At 22.0% G+C, this 25296-nt stretch overlaps 1 protein-coding gene across 3 annotated transcripts in view; it reads right to left on the bottom strand.

Moving 5' to 3' along the window:
• Positions 1-25296, bottom strand: part of LOC122510282 (protein trachealess) — a 267778-nt gene that overhangs the window by 138336 nt on the left and 104146 nt on the right. The gene's annotated exons all lie outside the window — the stretch shown is intronic.

The following is a 25296-nucleotide window of genomic DNA, read 5'->3' as shown; positions in this document are numbered from 1 at the left end:
ATTATTTTAAGTTTCAATTTTCTAATATATATTTTTAATTGAAGAATTTACAAATAATTTAAATTTCGTAAAATTGAATATTGTAAACAAATGGATTTGAAAATTCTCAAAAAACTTTTTCGAAAATTATTAAAAATAATCGATTTAAAGAAGAATTTCAGTAAAAAAATTCTTGAAAATAATAATTAAATTGAATTTTTTGTTAAAAACGGAAGAAAATTAAAGGGAGAACTGTTTTCACCATTTCAAATTCAAATAATCTGTTAGGACAAAAATTATTTGAATTTACAACAACGTCTGACTAACAGAGACTTTTACTACTAATGCAAAAATTGAATAAGTTCAAGAAAAAATTTGTCTGACTATTGTTGGCATTTACTACTGATTTATAAATAATTAGTCAAGTTTTGCCGAGTCTGACTAAAAGTTTCGTCTTCTACTTAGATAAAGATTATTTATACAGAAAATATGGTCTGACTGAAACTGTTTTTACTACTGACGCAATATTTCGAATTGTTTTCGTTTTGATACTAATGCTTAAAGTGTTCGATTGCAATTGATAATTAATTACTTTGAATTTGACAGTTATAAAAATTCTCTCTGACCAGAATATTGACCTCTACTACTCATAGAATTAAAATTAGAATACAATTAGAAAAAGAATAGAAAAATTTTGTATATTCAATATATTATTTATTTGATTGATTTGATTTAAATAAAAGTATATTTGGAGGCTACTAAATTAGGAAAATGGTCAATTGTACATTTCTTAGTTAATTATTTCGTTTTAGCTAAAAGATAATTTTTTCCAAATGCATTTTCTTTGCTTTTGATTCGGCTATTGAAAAATATTATTTTCTCGCAGCTGAAACGAGAGAATTTTGTGAAATAAGAGAATATATATTTTGTTGCAATGCACTATTGTCTGGATGTAGTAAACTGTTAGGATTTATCTTAAGGATTAAATCCCTAAGGGTATGACGAGGACAAGGACAAGGACGACGACGACGACGACGAGACAGTCAACCCCTTTTTAGCACTTCCTCGAGCTTTCTCTCGTCCATTCTCTCTCCTTCTCTCTCTTGCCCGAGTCTCTCCACCAATCTGCCGCGTTGAATTTGCATATATAAGCTATTAAGCAGCTCTTTTCATTTCCTCTCGTTTATGACAGTTTAGTTGGAATAATGTTATACAAGATTGCTACGAGAACAGTTTCCCTGTGCATAATCATATTTCCACCGGACTGATTAATGCGCACTATTTTATCGCGACCTTGAATCGGTTCCAGTTGTATAATCAGAATCGTCCGACTTGCTTGGGCTCCCACTTCCCCAAGATATGACACGCCTTATTTGGAAATTCTCTTCTTTTCTTCTTTTTTTTCTTTTTTTTTCTTTTATCTTTTCTTTCAAAAATTATAATTTATTTTTTACCCTGAGGTGCGACTTTGTAATTTAATTTTTACTTTCGATTTGGTTTCTACTTTGACTGTTAATTTGAAAAAAAATGTGAAAGCACTTTGAGTTTCTTTAAACTCTAGATTTGAATTTGTAAAAATTTTTACAGATTATTTATTAATGACAGACTTTTTGCTTTTGAAATAGTAAAGTTTACTAATAGATAGTCGTGTCTACTAATTTATCAGTAAAACTAATAATTTCCACTAATTTATGAGTAAAATTTACTAATTAAAAAGCAAAAAGTAGAAATTAAATTAGTTAATTAGTTAAATTAGTAGAAATAAGCAACAACTGACTTCTCGTTCACTTTTTTAAATAAAATTATCAATTTTGAAAATAATGGAACGTAAAAATGTTTAATTCAAATTTTTTTTTATAAAAATAAAATATGAATTGGAATATATAGTTTTAATATTATTATAATAATTATAATAATATTAAGTTACAAATTAAGTTACAAATTATTTAGTAGAAATTCAATTATTTTCAAAAGTAATAAAATTCTTATCACAAAATTTAATTATGTTCAAAATTTACAGAAAAATGTCGACAAAATCCCAATTATTATCTTTATGAATAAAATAATTATTCAAAATTCAATTATTTTCAAAAATTTTATTAAGTTTCTTGGCAAAATTTCAATTATTTTCAAAACTTTTCCTCATGCCACTAATTTACAATTCTACTATTTTAATAAAATTACCCAAAAGAATTCAATTATTTGAAAACAATTTTAATAAAATTGAACGCAAAAATTTAATTTTTTTCATAAATAATAAAAATTTCACAAAAATTCAAATATTTACAAATTTTTTAATAGTTTCTTCTCAAGAATTCAATTATTTTCAAAAATAATAAAACTCATCGCAGAATTTAAATTATTTTTAATACTATTTTAAACTAATTAATCGTGAAAAATTCAATTATTTTCACAAATAAAATTTTTACAAGAATTCAATTATATTTACGATAAATATTTCATAATATTTATTATATTTCAAAAAAATTAATTATTTAAAATATAATGTAAATACAATTTTTATGAAGAATTTAATTATTTTCAAAACTAATAAAATTCTTATTACAAAATTCAATTATGTTCAAAATTTATTTAAAAAAATCTCGACAAAATCCTAATTATTATCTTTATAAATAAAAAAAATCTTCAAAATTCAATTATTTAAAAAGTTTTTAATAAAATTCTTGTCAAAAATTCAATTATTTTTCAACTTTTTCCTCATTTCAATGATTTTCAATATCTACTGTTACAATAAAATTATTGAAAAGAATTCAATTATTTAAAAATAATTTTAATAAAATTGTACGCAAATATTTAATTATTTTCAAAAATAGTAAAAATTTCACGGAAATTCAAATATTTACAAATTTTTTATTAGTTTCTTCTCAATAATTCAATTATTTTCAAAAATGATAAAACTCATCGCAGAATTTCAATTATTTTTAAATTTTTAATACAATTTTAATCCAATTCCTTGAAAAATGTAACTATTCTAAAATTTTTTATTAAAATTCGTCAAAAGAATTTAATTATTTAAAAATTTGTTTATAAGAATTAAATTTTATGAAATATTTGTTTATAAGAATTAAATTTTAAGAAACATTCAATTATTCAATAAATAATTTATTTTTGTATTTAAATAATTGAATTTTAGTAGAATTTTCTAATAAAAATTGATTTGAAAATTGATTTTAGTTTATATTTTAGATAATAATAGAATATGAAAATAATTTTTAAGAAGTTTTAGTTACAATATTCTTATAATATAAAATAATGATTTTAACACAATATTTTTAAAGTTGATTAATTTAAAAATTAATAATTAATTGTCAATAAATTAACAATTTAAGATGAAACTTTTGAAAATCTTAATTCCTATGGAAAATGAGTTTGTAAACAATATTGTTAAATGAGAAATAAAAATTATGCATAAAATGGGTATATTTCCTACTTCTTAATCAAAAGTTTTTAACAATTAACAATTTTCCATCATTTTTTATAAATAGATAGGAGAAAAATTTGCATACTTTAGATTAGTCAAACGAAATTTGTTATAGAAAAAAGCAAATAACAAACAAAATGGGTATATTTTTTATTTGTTAATCATAATTTTTTAAAAATTTTTTAATTTGTAATATTATTTTATTATAAATCATGAAAAAACCTGCATATTTTCGATTTGTCAAACAATATTTTTTAAAGAAAATAAATAGAAGCATACACAGAAACTAACTTGAAACTGCGGATAGAATGAATGAAAGAATACGGAGATTAATATAATTAATTTTTATTTAGTAGCAAAATTTACTAATTTAAAAGCAGAAAATAGAAATTAAGTTAGTTAATTTGTTAAATTAGTAGAAATTGTTATTTATTAGCAAAATTTACTAATTCAACGAGAAAAGTTAGTCACTAATTCAAATTAGTGAAAATTATTAATTAGTAATTACTAATTTAAATTTAGAAAAAAGAGGAAGTCGAAGTGAAAGTCAAAGTCAAATTATAATATTGCACCCCAGTATTTCTTTTTATAACAATAAAATATAAAATTTATTACAAAGATGAAAATTTATCGAACAATAAAATAATGTTAAGGAAGTGAAAGAAAAATAAAGTATAGAATAGAAGCAAAGCGTTTTTTTTTTTTTTTTTGTAAAGATTCATAAATTTATCAGAAGTGAGGTGGGGGGTTTGATACTCCACTACATTCGCAAGTCGTTCTCAATATTTCAGTGACTTGCTTGCTATATTAGATTATTTACGACCTATTGCTTATGAATTATCGTCCCCCGCTTGTGTATGTTTCACAACCCTAAGAAGAATTTATTTCTCTTTCAAGAGAAGAAAAAATTATACTTGTTCCTTACACTTAGAAACGTTTTCAAATTTTTTATCTCTCAACACTTTTCCTTAAAAATTAAAAGAAAAATCTCCCTATAGCTTATTAGCAAATAATTCCAATTTTCCAGAAGCTCTAAATTCGAAAATAAAGGTCTAAAGAAAAAGAATATTCCGTAAAAATTTTTAAAAAATTTACCCAAGCCTATTAGAAAAAATATTTTTCAGAAAAAAATGACAAAATTCGAAAATTGAGGAAAAGAGTATAAAACGAAAAAATTTGCCCTATAGTTTATTAGAAAAAAGTTTCTTTGAAAAAAAAAAAATTGTCATCTTCGCTGTTCGTTTTTTTTCTCCTGCGATTCGAATTAAAAACCGATGGCGAGATTAATTTTATTATAACCTATTGACTTTCGTGGTGTATACATCGTGTATACGATAATTAAACACGTAATTATAGAATCTCGAGGCGTGGCTTCGGGGCGAGAAATGAAGCTAGCACCATAAATATTAGGCCACTACAAATTAAAGAACCCTCCTCCCCCGTCTTTATTGCAACATTTTTAATTACAGTGAAATGGCTGGAAATTATTTTCACCTCGCACCCTGTGTTTCTTTTGCACCATATACATATATATGTATATATACATCTCTCGGCGAAACTATGAAAGAAGTCGATCTGCAATGTTAATTAAAAGCGGAACGTTCACTTGTCGGATCGTGCGCTGGTTGCCCTGAATTCTTTCATTTACGCACGCTTTGTTTTTTTTTTTAAATTCAATTTCCCTTGTTGTGCGAATTCAAAAATCAAACGAAGAAATTTATTTATTTTCTGAAAAGGAAAATAAATAAATTTCTTCGTTTGATTCTTTTAAGAGAAAAATAACTATTTTTTATTATTACTGTTTTTTTTACTATTACTGTTTTTTACTATTACTATTTTGGATATTTTTTACTACTACAACTTTTTACTATTACAATTCTTTTACTATTTCTGTTTTTTCACTGTTACTATTTTTACTATTACTGTTTTTTTACTATTAAAATTCTTTTACTATTTCTGTTTTTTCACTGTTACTATTTTTGACTATTACTATTTTTACTATTACTGTTTTTTTACTACTACAATTTTTTTACTATTTCTGTTTTTTTACTGTTACTATTTTTTACTATTACAGTTTTTTTAGTATTACTATTTTTACTATTACTGTTTTTTTTACTACTACAATTTTTTTTACTATTTCTGTTTTTTTACTGTTACTATTTTTTACTATTACAGTTTTTTTTAGTATTACTATTTTTACTATTACTGTTTTTTTACTACTACAATTTTTTTACTATTTCTGTTTTCTTACTGTTACTATTTTTTACTATTACTGTTTTTTTTACAATTACTATTATTTTACTATTATTTTTTACTATTTCTGTGTTTTTACTATTACAATTTTTAATATTACTTTTTACTATTATGGTTTTTCACTGTTACTATTTTATTACTATTACTTTAGTCTTACTATTACAATTTTTGTACTATTATCTTTTTACTATTTTCTTACTATTACTGTTTTTCACTGTTACAATTTTTTTTTACTGTTTGCACTTTTACAATTTTTTTTTCTTATTGTTTTCACTTTTACAATTTTTTTACTTTACTATTTCTTTATTATTTATTATTTTATTACTATTTATTTTATTATTATTATTATTATTATTATAATTTTTATTTATACAAAAACAGTTTTAATAAACGATTATTAATAAAATTATTATATTATTAAATTTAATAGCAATTTGTTTTTAAAAAAGCAAAAAAATACTTAAAAGACGAAAAAGAAAGAGAAAATAGTTTGAGAGAAAATAAAAATATTATTAAGTTCAATAGCAATTTTTTTTCAAAGTAAAGTAAAAGTAAAGTAAAAAGTTTAAAAAAAAAGTAAAAAATAGTAAAAAGTAAAAAATCCCCCAGAGACGAGAAAGAGAGAAAAATAACGAGAATAGTTTGAGAGAATAAATAAAACTTTTATTAAATTCAATAACAATTTTTTTTTGTATAAAAAGTAAAAAATTCTTGAATGGCGATAGAGAGAGAAAGAGAGAGAGAGGGAGAGAGAGAGAGAGAGAGAGAGAGAGAGAGAGAATAGGTTGGTTACAAATCACATAAAGTGTTTTATATTGAGAACAAGATTACAGCTTGCTCTGTGATATATAAATCCGATTATCGATGCAAAGAAGTAAATTTTAATAACCATCTATCTTCCTGGTGTGACAAGGAAACCAATTGGCCTAGAGCATTGAGGCGTATAAGAGAGCAGAGCAGTCGATAAAATTGCGAGTGCTTTGTTGGGTCCCACCAAAAGTAAATTTTGCATAAAGGAAAACAAAAAACGTGTGTGTCACACCCCTTTTCAAAATTTACTGTTTCTTTTCATAGCCATTTTTACGTTTACAAAACGCACTTATTTTTATATTACTTTCTTATATGCTTTCAAGAGGGTCTTTTTTTTGGAAATATAAAAAATATTTATTTTTAATTCCATTCCAATTGAATGAAATTAAATTCTAAAAATTTAATTTTATTCAATACTTTTAATAAAAATTCCTGACTTTCCCCTGAATTCCCTATGTCAGATTTAAAATTAATATTATTAGATATAAGAATTTTTTTTGAGACAGAAAATTTGAAACTCTAAATATGTATTTGTTGATAAAAAAAAATAAATAAAAAAGAGAGAATGACACTCATTATTCCTTCTAATGGAGGCAGATTGTCCGGGGAGTAGTTGCCAATTAAAGTAGGCGCAGGAGAAGATATATAAGGAGAAGATATGGTTGAGGAGGGTTTTGATTCAAGATTCAAGTGTAGGCCACCACAGAGGGAATTGCAAAGTCCTGTGTGTCAATTCTCAGAGCAATCTGCGAATGCAGATTAGAAATTTCTCTCGATTGGATTTTCCATAATATTCTCCCCCTCCCCTCCCTCTCTTTCTCTCTCTTTCTTTCTCTAATCCGAAATCGCTGATTTCTTGCGATATTAAGATGAAGATTTCAATTATTAAAGCACTTCAATTCTTGAAATCTTTCTTTACTTATTTTTTAATTAAATTTTATTTACTAATCAACACAGAAAAAAGTGAGTGTCATTTTAACACTGAATTCGGTGTTAAAAGTGTCTGCATCAAACTTTAGCTCGGAAGTGTTATTTTAACACCGAAAATAAGGTAAATTTTCTATTATAGAAAATTTATCCTCACTAAAATTACCCTACCAAAATTTACCCGCATCAAAAACAACACTCGCTTTTCTCTGTGAACGTATTAGAATTTTATGATTACTAATTTGCATATTTGCTTCGATTTTTTCAAATTCAATTCAAAATTGAAAACTAGATCTTAAAATTTTGAACGTTCAAATAAATGAAACTTTGTTCCTTTTGAATATTTGTAAAAATTACTATACAAAACAGTATTTCGTCAAAAAATTCCACATTGTCTTTTATTTACAAAATTTCATATAGAAATCCCAGACAAAATCGTTTCACATTAAAAATTAATTTTTTCAATGTATAAAATAATTTAGGACCATAAATTGAAATATAAAAATTTAATTCCAAAATTATTTTCTTTTGCAAAATTTTCGATTTTGAAAAAATTAAAAATGGACATTTTCTTCTATGGTATTTCCTATATTGAAAACAAATTTCCGATTTCTGGGTGTCGAATATTGCTATACATAAACGAAAAAGGAGAATGTGAACTTATGAAAATGAGGTTTATAGTGACGGTCAATATCTGTCGACTACTTCAGAAAACGACCCCCTCTAAACGAAAATTAACTTTCTTATAACCGAGCCCTTTAATAGTGATTGCATTTCTTCTACAAAGATCTGGTCATTCCTTACACTTTTTTCTGAAACTTTCTCTTTCTAAAAAAACTACAGGAAAGTTTAGGAAAAAGTCTCCGAAAAAAATTAGTTTACAAAAATATTATTTAACTAATAGAACAAGAATTAAATTTCAGCCTTTTTATACACAGTACTCTCTAAATTTGAATCAGCGAAAAGTCGCTGATTCATCAGCCTAGAGTATGCAGCTGATGAAATAGCGTATATACACTGATGAAACAGCGTATATGCACTGATTTTCCAGCGTATATACGCTGTTTCATCAGCTGCATACTCTGGGCTGGTGAATCAGCGACTTTTCGCTGATTCAAATTTAGAGAGTAAATCGTGAGGTATTAAAAAGTGTTGCAGATTAAATTAACACCAAAAAAGATTTAAAAAAATCAATTTTCGTGTTATTTTTTACTATGAATAAAATTTTAGTTTATTAAATTTTTTATCAACTATAAAACATGAAGATATCGATAACTCCGAGTCTTCGACTCGGAGTCATTGATTTCTTCATATTTTAAAATAATTAAAGATGACCAAGTAATAAAATCATTATTTTATATTATAATGAATATTATACTTCTTCAGAATTATTTTCATTATTTCAATTCAATTATTATTCTCAAAAATTTTTAACTACAATTTTACTTTATATCTATTATTTTTAATAATTTTCGAAAAAGTTCTTTGGCAATTTTCAAATCCATTTGTTTAAAATATTCAATTTCACCGAAATTTCAATTATTCCTAAATTCTTTAATTAAATGCATATTAGAAAATAAAACCTTCAAATAATATAAAAGAAAATTCAGTTAAACTTTTTCGAAAAAATTCATTTCAAAATTCAATTATTTCTAAAAATTCACGCTATATTGCTTTAAATATTCAATTATAATCTAAAATTTTAACTGAAATTCATTTTTATGAAATGAAAATCAATTTTTATTAGAAAATTCTACAAGAATTTAATTATTTAAATGCAAAAGTAAATAATTTATTAAATAATTGAATGTTTCTCAAAATTCAATTCTCATAAAGAATTTTATTAACAAATTTTTAAATAATTGAATTCTTTTGTCGAATTTTATTAAAACTTGCATGAACATAATTACTTTTTTCAAGGAATTCAATTATAATTGTATGAAAAATAATTGTAACGCTGCGATCAGTTTTATTATAAGTAAAAATAATTGAATCCTTTAGAAGAATTTTATTACTCTTGAAAAAAGTTGAATTTCTGCAATAACTTGTAACTTCTCTAAAATTAAATTTTTTTCTAGTGATTTTAACTAAAATTCTTCAATAAATCAATTATTTTTAATAATTTTTAAAAAAGTTCTTTGAGAATTTTAAAATTCATTCGCTTACAATTCAATTTTATAAAATTTAAATTATTCGGAAATTCTGCAATTAAATATATATTGAAAAATAAAAACTTGAAATAATTTCAATAAAAACTCTATTAAACTTTTAAAAGGAATTAATTCTACAGAATTTTTTGTAAAAAATATGAAAAATTAAGAATTTCAATGATTTTAATTTGAAACTTTTTTAAAATTCAATTATTTTTAAAAATCCACGTTATAATGCTTTTAATATTTAATTATAATTTTAAATTTTAACTGAAATTCATTTTTAAAACCATTTTTATTAGTAAATTCTACGAGAATTCAATTATTTAAATACAAAAGTAAATAATTTATTAATTTCATTTTTCTTGAAAATAAATTTTCATAAAAAATGTTATCAACAAATTTTTTAAATCATTAAATTGTTTGGACGAATTTTAATAAAATTTTTAAGAATAATTACATTTTTCGAGGAATTCGATTAAAATTGCATTAAAAATAATTGAAATTCAGCATTAAGTTTTATTATTTATAAAAATAATTGAATTCCTGTAAAAAGTTATTATTTATGAAAATAATTGAATTATTGCGAACAAATTTATAAAAAAATTTGTAAATAATTGAATTCCTGTAAAAATTTTTATTATTTATGAAAATAATTGAATGTTTGCGTAGAATTTTATTCAAATTTTTTTTTGACAATGGAATTCTTTTGGAAAATTTTTTTGAAATATTAGATATTGAAAATCATTGAATTTTAGAAAACTTTTGGAAATAATTGAAATTTTGACAAGAATAAAATATTAAAAAAAAAATAAAATATATTTAATTAAATATTATATAAAATAATAATAATAATAATAATAATAATTTAATTAAATATTATATTTTTTTTTAATAAAATATATATTTTAATAAAATATTAAAATATTTATAAAAATAATTGAATTTCTGTAAAAATTTTTATTATTTATGAAAATAATTAAATGTTTGCGTAGAATTTTATTCAAATTTTTTTTTTGACAATGGAATTCTTTTGGAAAATTTTTTTGAAATATTAGATATTGAAAATCATTGAATTTTAGAAAACTTTTGGAAATAATTGAAATTTTGATAAGAATTTGATTAGAATATTTATAAAAATAATTGAATCCCTGTAAAAAAGTTATTATTTATAAAAATAATTTAATTATTGCGAAGAAATTTTTGAAAAAAAGTTGTAAATAATTGAATTCCTGTAAAAAATTTTGTTATTTATGAAAATAATTGAATGTTTGCGTAGAATTTTATTCAAATTTTTTTTAATAATGGAATTCTTTTGGAAAATTTTATTGAAATAGTAGATATTGAAAATCATTGAATTTTAGAAAACTTTTGAAAATAATTGAAATTTTGACGAGAATTTGATTAAAATTTTATAAAATAATTGAATATCAGAGAAGAATTTTATTATTTATAAAGAGAATTTAAATTTTGACGAGAATTTTTTTTAATTTTTGAACACAATTGAATTTAGCAACTATGTTACTAAGTTAGTTAGTAAGTTAGTAACTAAGTTAGTAACTCAGGCTTTACTATGATTACAATATTTTTTCTTTTTGCTCGGGAAAAAAGGGAAAATATTGCGAGCAAAAAAAAAAATTCCTCGAGCAATAAAAGGAAACAGTATTGCGAACAAAAAAAAATTTTTGCTCGAGCAGAAAGCGAAAATATTGCGAGCAAATAAAGAAAAATTTTTTCATAAGTCCTGTAAGAAGAAAGAAAAATGTAAATAAAATAGAAATTACTCTATGAATGAACAAAAAAAGGAGGGGGGGGGGGAAGAAAGAAAAAAAAAGAAAAAAAAGATCAAGAGTATCAATAATAAAACAGTAGAGTGAACATATTTTTTTTTGTGAGAGTTTCGAGAAGTCCTCGACGGGGTTTTCTACTCATTTATTCCATAAATCTGACAATAAATAACGGGCATATTGGGGAGTCGCGTGTATTTGCCCCGTAAGTCCTAAGGGATAGGTAAGTGGCTTCTGCTTATCGCGTGTCCCACAAATGCGCCGGAACGCATTTAAAATGTATTGAAGTGTCACGGGGCGCTGGCTTTTCCGGATTTTTACATTTTTCATCTGGAAACGCGAAGGCCAGCATATAGCCAGCAGGATTAGTGAGTTATTGTTGCTCCTAAGTGTCTCTCCTTCTCTCTCTTTCTCTTTCGGTCACCCCAAACAAAAAAAATTTCAACGGGACCACTCCTGACCAATATGTTTCGTTCCTATCCCCCTTTTACTCTATTTTTTTTCTTTATTACACTTGTCGAAACTTCCACGCGATTTTTTTGTGGTTTCTAAAAAATGCCTTTTATATTGATGATTTTTTTTCGACTCTTTAACAGTTCTGTGGTAAATTTTTAATTTTTTTAACCAAACTGTGGTAAATTGGATTTTTTATTTTTTTCTTGTCTTGCCTGTACTCTGGGGTGCGATTTTTTAATTTGATTTTCGATTCGGTTTCTTAATTTGACTTTGACTTTAATTTCCGTTTCGATTTTTTAATTTGACTTTGACTTTCGATTCAATTTTGACTTTGACTTTCATTTTCACTCTGACTTTGACATTGATTTTGATTCTGACTTTGGTTTTTTTGTGAATCTAAATTTATTCAAGTCCTGTTGCCTTGGGAAGAACTCCTTGAAAATTTTTCTCGAAAAATTATAAAACAAAATTTTTTTTATTTACTTCATTATTCTAATTTTTTTTCAAAAAGAATAAGAAAATAAATTTTTTTGGATAGAAAGTTTGAATTCTCAGATGGAATTTGAAATGACGTCGAACAGATTCCAATAAGTGGCTGCAAAAGGCTTATCGGATTGTGGTACAGCCCGCAGGCTATCCACCCTTCCCGTCACCCTTGAACGAATTATACCAACTTCATCGCAGCACATATACCCTTCATAAATGGCACCTTCGTCCTCCGGCTTAAAAATAAAATTGCATTCTTTCTCTCTCTCGTGTATACAAGACCATATGCGGGGTAAGGCTTCTGCAGTACACGGATTTTTTTTTCTTTTTTCATTTTTCTTCTCTTTTTTTTATCGGATTATCTTGGCAAAATGTTATCATACATTTTAATATAAAGTGGATGCTGAGCGCGTATATATACGAAAAATTAAAAACACACTGTAAGTTATGAAATTTATTTTAAATATTTTTAATTTTGTTCGTATCGGTAAAAACCGAGTTTTCAATGAAAGAATTAATTTTCTGATTTTGTAACCGTCAAACCTGGAAATGTCAGGGAATTTTATAAACCTTGAAAAACCCTGGAAAAATCAGGGAATTTTGATCGAAATCCTGGAAAATTGTTGTTTTCTAAAGTTATTGTGTTTATTCTTGAAATCTAATTTCACTTGAATATTTCAAAATTAATTCAATTTTAAAAGAATTGCGTTTACAATTTTCATAAGTAGATGAACTTTAAAAGATTTTCATTTACAATTTTGTAAAATTTCAATTTTAAATTAATTTAATTAAAAATATAAAAAAAACTTAGATTTGAAAAAATTTTAAAAACTAAAATTCTTCTGAAATTAGTTAAATTTTTTAATATCTATTTAATAAAAATTATCCGTTTTATAGAAGAATTTTAGTTAAAAACATTGAAACAAATTGAATTTTGAAGCAATTACAAATGATTGAAGAAATTCTATTATTTTCAAAGGTAGTAAAATTCTTCTCAGAAATTCAATTATTTTCAAAAAATTTAATAAAATTCTTGGCAAAATTAGAATTATTTTTAAAAACATTCCTCAATATAATGATTTTTAATATCTAATAGTTTAATAAAAATTCCTAAAAGAATTCAATTAGTTCAAAAAAATTTTAATAAAATTCTATTCAAACATATTTTAATTATATTCATAAATAATAAAACTTATAGAAGAATTTCAATTATTTTTAATAATATTTTTAATTAATTAATCGAAAAATCTAATTATTTTCACAAATAAAATTTTCCACAAGAATTCAATTATTTAAAATAGAAATTTTCATAATATTTATTATATTTCCAAAAAATTAATTATTTAAAACAATGTTTATAAAATGTTTTATAAACAATTCAATTATTTTCAAAAATAACAAAATTTTTGACAGAGATTCAATTCTTTTTAAACATTCTAATAAAATTTTTCGCAACTATTCAATTATTTTCATAAATAATAAAATTCTTCTCGGGAATTCAATTATTTTTGAAAATTTTAATAATAAAATTCTTGGCAAATATTCAATTATTTTTATGAATAATAAAATTCATCGCAGGATTTCAATTATTTCTAATACAATTTGTACAGGAATTGCTCGAAAAATTTAATTATTCTTAAAAATTTAATTTAATTCCTTCGAAAAATTTAATTATTTAAAAAAATTGTAATAGCAGCGTTCGCAAGAATTTAATCATAAATCATTTTCATAAATATTAGAATTTTCGACAGGAATTCAATTATTTTCAAATGTGTTAACAAAATTGTTTGAAAGAAATTAATTGTTTTTAATACAATTTTATTTAATTTTTTGTGAAATAAGTCAATTATTCTTCTAGATTTTAATAACATTCTTCCTAAGAATTCAAATATTTACATAAATAATTCTTCGAAAAAATTCAATTATGTCGATAAATAACAAAATTATTCCCGAAAATTTAATTATTTTGAGGCAGTTTAATAAAATTCTTTGCAAAATTCAATTATTTTCATAAATAACAATATTCATCACAAGAATTAACAATTAGAATTAACAATTAAAATTTAACTATTATTTTCAATAAATTTTTAATTAAATTTCTTTAAAGTATAAAATTATTTTCAAAAATATTAATAAAATTCTTTGCGTAACAATTTGAATTTTTTTCAAAATAATTTTAATAAAATTCTTAGCAGAAATCCAATTTTGTTTAAAAATTTACAAAAATCCTCTTCAAAATTTCAATTATCTTTATTATTTATTATTATTTATTATTTATTATTTTCAAAACTTTTAATAAAATTCTTGGCAGAATTTCAATTATTTTTAATTCCATTTTCATTAAATTTCTCGAAAAATGCAATTATTCTTAAAAATTTTATTAAAATTTTTCAAGGGAATTCAATTATTTAAAAATTTGTTGATAAAATTCTTTCTGAAAATTCAATTTCAAGAAACATTCAATTGTTTAATAAAATATTTATTTGTATAAATAATTGAATTCTCGTAGAATTTTCTAATAAATATTGATTTATAAATGAATTTCAAATTAAAATCTTTGAAAATTTGAACTTTTCATACTTTTAATTAAGAATTCTATAAAATTCATTTTTCTCAATAAGTTTAATGGAATTTTTTTTTAATTATTTGAAGTTTTTAATTTCTAATATATTTAATTGAAGAATGTCAGAATAATCGAAATTTTGTAAAATTAAATTGTAAACAAAATAATTTAAAAATTCACGAAGAACTTTTTCGAAAATTATTTTAAAAAATTGACTTAAAAAAGAATTTCAGTTGAGAATTCTAGAAATGAATAATCGTAATGATAAAAATAATTTTTAAAGAAGTTACAGTAATAATGTAACAAGTTTGAATTATTATAAAACAGGAAGAGAGCAATTTCAAATTTTTGATTATCTTAATTTCTATAAAAAGATAATGATTAAATATTTATTTATTTATTTATTATTATTTATTTATATTATAAATATGTTGTTAATTTTTCGTTTTAAAAATTAAATTGCGAATTTTGTGAATTTTAAAGTAAATTTTTAATAAAAAAAATAATTTTCTAATTACTTAAAAGCGACTTGAATTTTTTTTTGTTATTTTTTTTGTAAATATTTGAAAGTAAAACAAAGTTAAGCTCTTCAAAGGGAGTGTATTATACAATTTGTCTCGGCATAACACTGCGGCTCTTGTTTTTGTTATAAAGGAACTTTAGGGGTTCGATCAAGATCCTAACAATCGTTCGACTAATTTGGAGCGGGACGCGAAAAATGTCCATAAAACGAAACTGTCGATTCGAATCGACACAAGTTGCTTTTTCGATGAGCAATTAAATACTACCAAGTAGGCATTCACAGACTGTCTCAAATTTTTTCCCCTCCCATTTTTTTTTTTTTTTTGTTATCTATTGTCATTAAAATAATTAAAAATGGATCATAGCAGCAAAACAAAAATTGTTTCACAAAAATTTCTCAAACCGATTATAAATTGGTTTTTGAATTTTTTTTCCTTTCTTCTCTTCTTTGTTTGGCGCGACTTCTTATCCCATATAGATGATTTACTAGAATATTTGCGAGATATTATTTTATTTCTCAAAACATCACTTTAGTATAATTTTAGCTCTAAAAAATAATTGTAAGACAGAATGCTTATAGGTAAATAATGTCTTATTAAGTAATGAATCATTAATCAAATTTTAAGTAAAAATACTTTTTAAACAACATAAGTCTTAATTGAAAGAATTTTTTAGAATAAGAATAATAATTAAACAAAAATATCTTTAAAACTAAAATAGATTTGAACGATATTTTATAGAAAAAGATTACAATTTGTAAAAAAATTTATTAAGCAAATATTTAAAGTCTCAAATTCTTTGTTTAATAGAATATTTATGTGCCAATCTTTCAATTTTCAAAAAATCTTATTTGTTGGAATATATGTTTAAATAAACTTTTATTAATACAATGTATTATTTAGAAAAAATGATATATGAAAAAATGTATAATTTAATTAACTCTTGTATGACAAAAATTTTTCTTAGGCAAATGGTAATTTTATAGAATGTTAATTAAAAAGAATATTAATTTACAAGAAATGAAAGTGAAACGAATTCTAATTTAATAGAATACTTAAATGTCTGAATTATAATTTGGCAGCATGCCAATTCGATCGATTTTATATTTGTAAGAAATTCAATTTGACATAATATCAATTTATAAGAAACACTTTTTCGTAGAATTTTAATTTATCAGAATTGTAATTTTGTAGAATATTAATATTGCCAAATCTAATTTTAGTAGAAATCTGCTTTATCAGAATGATCAAATGTTCGAATCCCCAAAATTTCTAATTTCATTTCTACCCAAAATCAATGTGACATAAATATTTGGCGCAAATTTTAAAAATTTAATTTCTGATTGGTCAATTTTTAAATTTGCGCCAAATATTTATGTCACATTGATTGTAGGTAAAAATGAAATTAGAAATTTTGAAGATTCGAACATTTGATCATTCTGATAAAGCAGATTTCTACTAAAATTAGATTTGGCAATATTAATATTCTACAAAATTACAATTCTGATAAATTAAAATTCTACGAAAAAGTGTTTCTTATAAATTGATATTATGTCAAATTGAATTTCTTACAAATATAAAATCGATCGAATTGGCATGCTGCCAAATTATAATTCAGACATTTAAGTATTCTATTAAATTAGAATTCGTTTCACTTTCATTTCTTGTAAATTAATATTCTTTTTAATTAACATTCTATAAAATTACCATTTGCCTAAGAAAAATTTTTGTCATACAAGAGTTAATTAAATTATACATTTTTTCATATATCATTTTTTCTAAATAATACATTGTATTAATAAAAGTTTATTTAAACATATATTCCAACAAATAAGATTTTTTGAAAATTGAAAGATTGGCACATAAATATTCTATTAAACAAAGAATTTGAGACTTTAAATATTTGCTTAATAAATTTTTTTACAAATTGTAATCTTTTTCTATAAAATATCGTTCAAATCTATTTTAGTTTTAAAGATATTTTTGTTTAATTATTATTCTTATTCTAAAAAATTCTTTCAATTAAGACTTATGTTGTTTAAAAAGTATTTTTACTTAAAATTTGATTAATGATTCATTACTTAATAAGACATTATTTACCTATAAGCATTCTGTCTTACAATTATTTTTTAGAGCTAAAATTATACTAAAGTGATGTTTTGAGAAATAAAATAATATCTCGCAAATATTCTAGTAAATCATCTATATGGGATAAGAAGTCGCGCCCTTTGTTTTTTAATTTTTAATTTTCAATTTTTTAATTACTGAGAATAATGGTTGAAAATAAATTTATTTCACAGTCAAATTGAGAGAAAAAACGTATCAAAATTGTTGCGTTTTAACCTTTGTAAAACTGTGTTATCAATTTATTTAATTTTAACTAATTTTTTTCTTAATTATTTTATTTTTTAAATTAAATATTTAATTTCGAACGATTTGAATATCGATAAATATTTTTACTTTTAAAAGCAAAACGACAAGTTTTACTAGCTTTAGTGAATGAGTTGTTGACTCTCAATTAATCAGATCAGAGGCATCTAAGAATGAATATATAGATAAACTTGAATGAATCGCTGAGGGATTTCGATCATCTTGAACAGGAAAGAGAACATTGATTAGAATTTGGATCAATGGGAATCGGAATAAGAAGGGGGGGAGGAATGCCTTTATATGCCGCGTCACTATGAAATTCTTTCAGGACACGCTGATTTAAAATGCCTTTTTAAACGATTGTTAGAGAGAGTGAGTGAGAGAGGGTTCCAAGGGAATTGTATAGAGCTCAATACAATTTGAAATTTTTCATCACAGACCATCAATTTCTCCCCTCCCCCTCTTTTTTGCCTATTTTTTTGACCTTTTACTTATTACTTTTCCCGTTAAACAAATTTTTTTTATTCTCTCGTTTTAATCATTACTCCTCGATTATTTTTTTTTCTTTATTGCTTATTTCAAAATAATTTTTAAAAGTAAAAAAAAGAAAATTCTTTGAATCGTAAAATTTCTTTCAAGTTAATGTGACGCAATATTTCCAAATAATTAGAAATTAATCTTTTTAAATTTAACTGTCTTGCAAAATTTTTAATTATAATTTTAGAAACGACTAATTATTTTCATAATTTCTAAATTAAATAAATTACACTCAAATCTTGAACAAAAATTTTTGTTAAATAAACTTTTAAATTCAAATAAATATTTAAAATGATTTCAAATGTAAATTTTTTTTTGCTATTTAACTATTTCTAAACATTTACAATACTGGAAAGAATTTTATAAAAATTGTATACGAAAATTGTAAATAATTCAATTCTTGTAAAGAATTGAATTAAAAAAATTAAAAATAATTGAATTTATTCAGAGGAATTTATTTAAAATTGTATTGAAAATAATTGAAATCCTGCGATTAGTTTAATTATTATTTAGGAAATTAATTAAATTCTCGTTATGAATAATCAAATTTTTTTTTAAATAATTGAATTCTTTTCAAGATTTTTAATAAAATTTTTGAAAAATAATTGCAGTTTTCGCGGATTTTATTTACGACTCTATTTAAAAATAATTAAACTTCTTCGATGAGATTTATTATTTATGAAAATAATTTAATTGTTGCGAAGAATTTTATTAAAAATTTTTTTAAATAATTGAATTCACATGAAAAATCTTATTGTTTGCGAAAATAATTGAATTTTTTGCGAAGAATTTTATTTAGATTTTAAAAAATAATTGAATTCACTAGAAAAATTTTATTTTATAAAAATATTTGGTTTCTTGCGAAGAATATAATCAAAATTTTGGTTAAATAATTGATTTTTTGGATAAATGTTTTGAAAATTGTATTTTAAATATTTGAATTCTTGTGAAAATTGTATTATTTATAATAATTTTAATTTTTTTTTAATAATTGAATTGTTTTGGGTAATTTTATTAAAATCTTTATTATTGCGAAGAATTTTATTAAAATTTTTTTAAATAATTGAATTCTTGCAAAGAATTTTATTAAAATTTTCAAAAATAATTGAATTCACTTGAAAAATTTGATTATTTGTGAAAATAATTGAATTCTTGCGAAGAATTTTATTAAAACTTTTAAAAATAATTGAATTCACGTAAAAAATTTGATTATTTATGAAAATAATTGAATTCTTGTGAAGAATGTAGTAATAATTTTGTTTAAATAATTGATTTTTTTGGAAAAATTTTATGAAAATTGTGTTTTAAGTATTTGAATTCTTGTGAAAATTATATTATTTATGAAAATAATTGAATTTCTCCGACGAATTTTTATCAAAACATTGTTTAAATAATTGAATTATTTTGAGAAATTTTATTACAATTTTTTCAATTATTTCAGAAATTTTTATAAAATCTTAATTGTTTCAAATAATTTTTATGAAAATTATTTAAAATGGTTGAATTCATGAAAAATTATATTATGAATGAAGAAAATTTAATTCTAGAGAAAAATTTTATTAAAATTTTTGAAAATAATTGAATTCACGTGAAAAATTTTATTATTCAAGAAAAATAATTGAATTCTTGCGAAGAATGTAATAATAAGTTTGTTTAAATAATTGATTTTTTTTGGTAAAATTTTATGAAAATTATATTTCAAATATATTTGAATTCCTGTGAGAATTTTTACTATTTATGAAAATAATTGAATTTCTTCGACGAATTTTTATTAAAACTTAGTTTAATAATTGAATTCTTTTGAAAAATTTTATTAAAATCTTCATTGTTTCAAAGAATTTTATTAAAATTTTGTTTAATAATTGAATTCTTTTGGAAAATTTTATTAAAATCTTCATTGTTTCAAAGAATTTTATTAAAATTTTGTTTAATAATTGAATTCTTTTGGAAAATTTTATTAAAATTTTCATTGTTTCAAAGAATTTTATTAAAATTATTTTAAACATTTGAATTCTTGTGAAAATTTTATTATTTATGAAAATAATTGAATTCTTGTCAAGAATTTCATAATAATTTTGTTTAAATAATTGATTTTTTTTTTGGAAATTTATTAAAACTTTTTTTAATTATTTCATAGAAGTTTATTAAAATTTTTGAGAATTTTTTATTTCAACTATTAGCGAATTTAAAGTAATGCGCAAATTAATAGAAAAAAAGGAAAAATGTTGCTTTTATTGTCACAAATCGAAAAAAAGTATCCAAATAGTATCTGAACGTAAAAAATAGTAGTAAATAGTAGATTTTAGTAGATGAGTGGGAATACAATAGAAAATACAATAAAAAAATATTTTTTGCCCGAAATTTACCAAATTATTTTTATTGTAATTGTAATTGAAATATTATTTTATTTCGACAAGAAATTTTTCTAAAAATACAATGAAAAAGGTCTTTGACCGGAATGTAGGGCCCACGAACGAACCTGCGAACGAAAAGCAAACTAAACAAAATGCAAAAAAGGAATGAGAAGGTAGAGTAGGAGGAGGAGGAGGAGGAGGAGGGAACGAAAGTGAACCTCTTGCAGTGTGTATATATACAAAAGAGAGACGACAAGAAGCGAGGCCCAAGAGAGCACTCATTTGAAAAACAAAAGCATTCAATTCTCGGTTCAGTCGCATTATAATATAACGAGATGTGAACTCGCGCGCTAGTCTCTATTATAACGTATTCTCCACTTATGGTGTGACGATTTCTAATAAAGAAGATGCAAATATCTCAGTGTGTCTCTCGAAATACACACTTTAACTTTTAAGACAATTATTCCTCGAAAGAAAAATGCTCCACATTTCTTCTCTCTTTTACATATAATCACGCATTTGAAGAACGATTAATATTTATATGATAATGATGGTAAAATTTTGTACTAGCGTCGTCACGTTATTAAAATACACTTTTAATAATGTTCATGCATTATGGAAATTTGCCTTCTTTCCGAAGGATTCAATTATTATTTCGTTTATGAAAAAAAAAAAATAAATAAATTCGAAGACGAGCTTGATCCCCGACATTATTAAATCTTCCTGGGGGAAATTGCTTATTAAATGCCACTTTCAGTTTTCAACATTTAAACACACGACGAGAAATTAAGGAATAATCTGTAACGATTTTTTCATATTAGTTTGTACATAATGTGAAAACAAGTAAACTTTTTTACAGATTGATAATTTATTTTTATCTTAGTTTTTTACTGATTGTTTTTATTTTAAATTTTCTTTTTCTGAGTTAGAAATGTGAATTCGTACAATTTTTCTGTTTGCGTAACTTGTAGTGAGAAATTTGTGCAGTAGCCTAGTGTCTACAGTTTCCGATTCGTAATCGTCAAACCGGGGTTCGATTCCTTCCGGAGGTGAAATTTTTTCAAATTACTAATTTGATGATTAAACACAGAAAGAAATTAAATTAGGAAATGAAAGAAGACGAAATAATTTAAATCTAAATAAAAAATAAAATAAGTTCCCGATTTATAATAGTCAGGCCAGGGTTCGATTCCTTCTGAAGGTGAAATTTTTTTTAAATACTTATTTGAACATAAAACACAAAAGATTAATTAAAAAATTAAAGAAGCAGCAATTGAAATCTAAATAGAAAATAAAATAAGACAAAACAAATAATTGAAGTAGGAAATAAAATGATACGAACGGGGCTCGAACTAGGTCCGTAAATAATTTGGATAATTTTATAGAAATTACAAATAATTGCAAAAATTCAATTATGTTTCAAAATTTTTAAAAATTCTCGTTAAAATTTCAATTATTTTTAGAAATAATTGAATTCTTCTCCGAAATTCAATTATTTTCAAAAATTACCTTCAATTCAGTGATTTTTAAAAGATATCTACTATTCTAATAAAGTTTTCCAAAAGAATTCAATTATTTAAAATAAATTTAATGAAATTCTACACAAACTTTTAATTATTTTCAAAAAAAAAAATAATAAAAAAATAATAATGAATTCATTTTAATTAAAAATTTAATTAAAAAAAAATTCAATTTTAATAAAAAAAATCAATTATTTAAACAAACTTATTATTACATTCTTCGCAAGAATTCAATTATTTTTCTTAAATAATAAAATTTTTCACGTGAATTCAATTATTTTCAAAATTTTTAATAAAATTTTTCTCTAGAATTAAATTTTCTTCATTCATAATATAATTTTTCATGAATTCAAGCATTTAAAATAATTTTCATAAAAAGTATTTGAAACAATTAAGATTTTAATAAAATTATCCAAAAGAATTTAATTATTCAACAAAATTTTAATAAAAATTCGTCGGAGAAATTTAATTTTTTTTCATAAATAATAACATTTTCACAGGAATTCACAAATATAAAAAAAATAATAAAAATTTTACAGGAATTTTATTATTTTTACGGGGATTCAATTATTTTTGTAAATAATAAAATTCTGTTTAGGAATTCAATTATTTTCATAAATAATAAAACTCATTGCAGAATTTAAATTATTTTTAATACAATTTTAATCAAATTCCACCAAAAATTTAATTAAAATTCGTCAAAAGAATTCAATTATTTAAAAATTTATTTAAAAATAGATTTCAGTAAAAATTTTAAATAATAATTGAATATTAAAAGCATTAGAGCGTTAGTTTTTAAAAATTACAATTACAATTACAATTAATTACAATTTTACAAACGACTGATTATTATCATAATTTCTAAATTAAATTACATTCAAATAGTTAATCAAAATTTTTGTTAAATAAGCTTTTAAATTCACAGGCATTTAAATATTTTAAATGATTTCAATGTTAAATTGTTTTTTTGCTATTTAACTATTTCTAAGAATTTAGAATTCTGGAAAGAATTTTATAAAAATTGTATGCGAAAATTGTAAATAATGGAATTCTTGTAAAGAATTATATTAAAATTTAAAAAAAATAAAAATGTAATAATTGAATTATTCAAAGGAATTTATTTAAAATTGTATTAAAAGTAATTGAAATCAGTTAAATTATTTCTGAAAATAATTAAATTCTCGTAATCAATAGTTATACATCAAAATTTTGAAAAATAATTGAATTCTTTTAAAGATTTTTGATAAATTTTTTTAAAATAATTGAATTTATGTGAAAAATTTTATTATTTATGAAAATAATTAAATTGTTGTGAAAAACTTTATACAAATTTTGTTTAAATTTAAAAAATTGATTTTTTCTTGGAAAAAATTTTATAAAAATTGTATTTCAAATATATATGTGAATTCCTGTGAAAATTTTACTATTCAAGAAAATAATTGAATTTCTCCGACAAATTTTTATTAAACTTTTGTTTAATAATTAAATTCTTTTGGATAATTTTATTAAAATTTTGTTTAATAATTTAATTCTTTTGGATAATTTCATTAAAATCGTAATTGTTTCAAAGTATTTTTATGAATATTATTTGAAACGTTTAAATTCCTGAAAAATTTTATTATTCATGAAAATAATTGAATTCTTTCAAAATTTTTCAATTATTTTTTAGAAATAATTGAATTTTGAAAAGGGCTCAAATTAAAATCTTTGAAAATCTGAATTTTTCATATTTTGAATTAACAATTCTGTGTAATTCATTTTTTTGAGAAAGTTTAATTGCTGATTTTTTTTTTAAAGTATTTGAATTTTTTATTTTATTTTATTTTCTAAATATAATTTTTAAGAGTAATAATATTCTACGCAAAAATTAAATTTTGTTCAAAAATAATAAATTTTTTTTTATGAATTCAATTATTTTCATAAATAATAAAAATCATTGTAGAATTTCAATTATTTTTAATACAAATTTAATCAAATTTCTCGAAAAATGTAATTATTCTTAAAATTTTTATTAAAATTCATTGATAGTATTCAATTATTTAAAAATTTATTGATAACGATTCTTTATCGGAATTGAATTTTGAGAAACATTCAATAAATTATTTATTTTTGTATTTAAATAATTGGATTTTAGTAGAATTTCTAATAAAAATTGTTTTAAAAATGAATTTCAGCTAAAATTTTAGATAATAATAATTGAATATTAAATGCAATATAAGCGTGAATTTTAAAAAGTAATTGAATTTTGAGATTAATTTTTTCAGAAAAAATGAAATTGAATTTTTTTATATTGTTTGTTTTTATTTTCTAATATTTATTTAATTGAAGAATTTACGAATAATTGAAATTTGTAAAATTGAAGATTATAAATAAATGGATTTGAAAATTGTCAAAGAACTTTTTCGAAAATAAATTGATTTAAAGAAGAATTTAAGTTAAAAATTTTGAAAAATAATAATTGAATTGATATGATGAAAATAATTTTGAAGAAGTATACAATATTCTTATTATGTATATCAATTAATTATTTTATCACTGGGCCATCTTTAATTATTATAAAACATGAAGAAATCGATTACTTCGAGTCGAATAAGACTCGGAGTGATCGATTTCTTCATGTTTTATAGAATTGTGATAAAATTTAATTTATAGTTTTAAGTAAAATGTTTTCTTATTTGACTCGGACTGGTTATATTTTTGTCAGTAATAGTAACTGGTCCGTAATTTTTCGTTTTTGGTCCGTAAAGTCCGTATTATTTTAAATACTTTCACTGGTTCGAGTGCTGCATGAAAAAAATAATTTGAATAAAAAAAAGACGAAACAAATAGAGCCCTGCACGAAAATAATAATTTGAATAAAAAAAAGACGAAACAAATAAACAGATAATTAAAAATCCATAGACACTTAAAAAAAAAAATGAAATAATGTAGTCGAAAGTAAAAATTAATGACAGTGCGGGACGATTTTTTTTTTCTACTCTCGAGAGAGATGGTTGTGATTTGAATTTATAAGGAAGAATTATTATTAGGATAAACGGGAGTCACTTATCGAGGGAAGATTGTTATTTTTATAAAAGAGCCGAGGCAATTCGTGGTGAAGGGCCTCGATCTGAAAATCGTCGAAGAAATCCGGTCCCTGCA

This window comes from Leptopilina heterotoma, unplaced genomic scaffold (genome assembly GCF_015476425.1).
Source record: "Leptopilina heterotoma isolate Lh14 unplaced genomic scaffold, ASM1547642v1 Lhet_68, whole genome shotgun sequence".
NCBI classification, from domain to species: Eukaryota; Metazoa; Arthropoda; class Insecta; order Hymenoptera; family Figitidae; genus Leptopilina; species Leptopilina heterotoma.
Note: the sequence above shows the minus strand (reverse complement) of the source record. Positions and strands in the feature narration are given on the sequence as shown.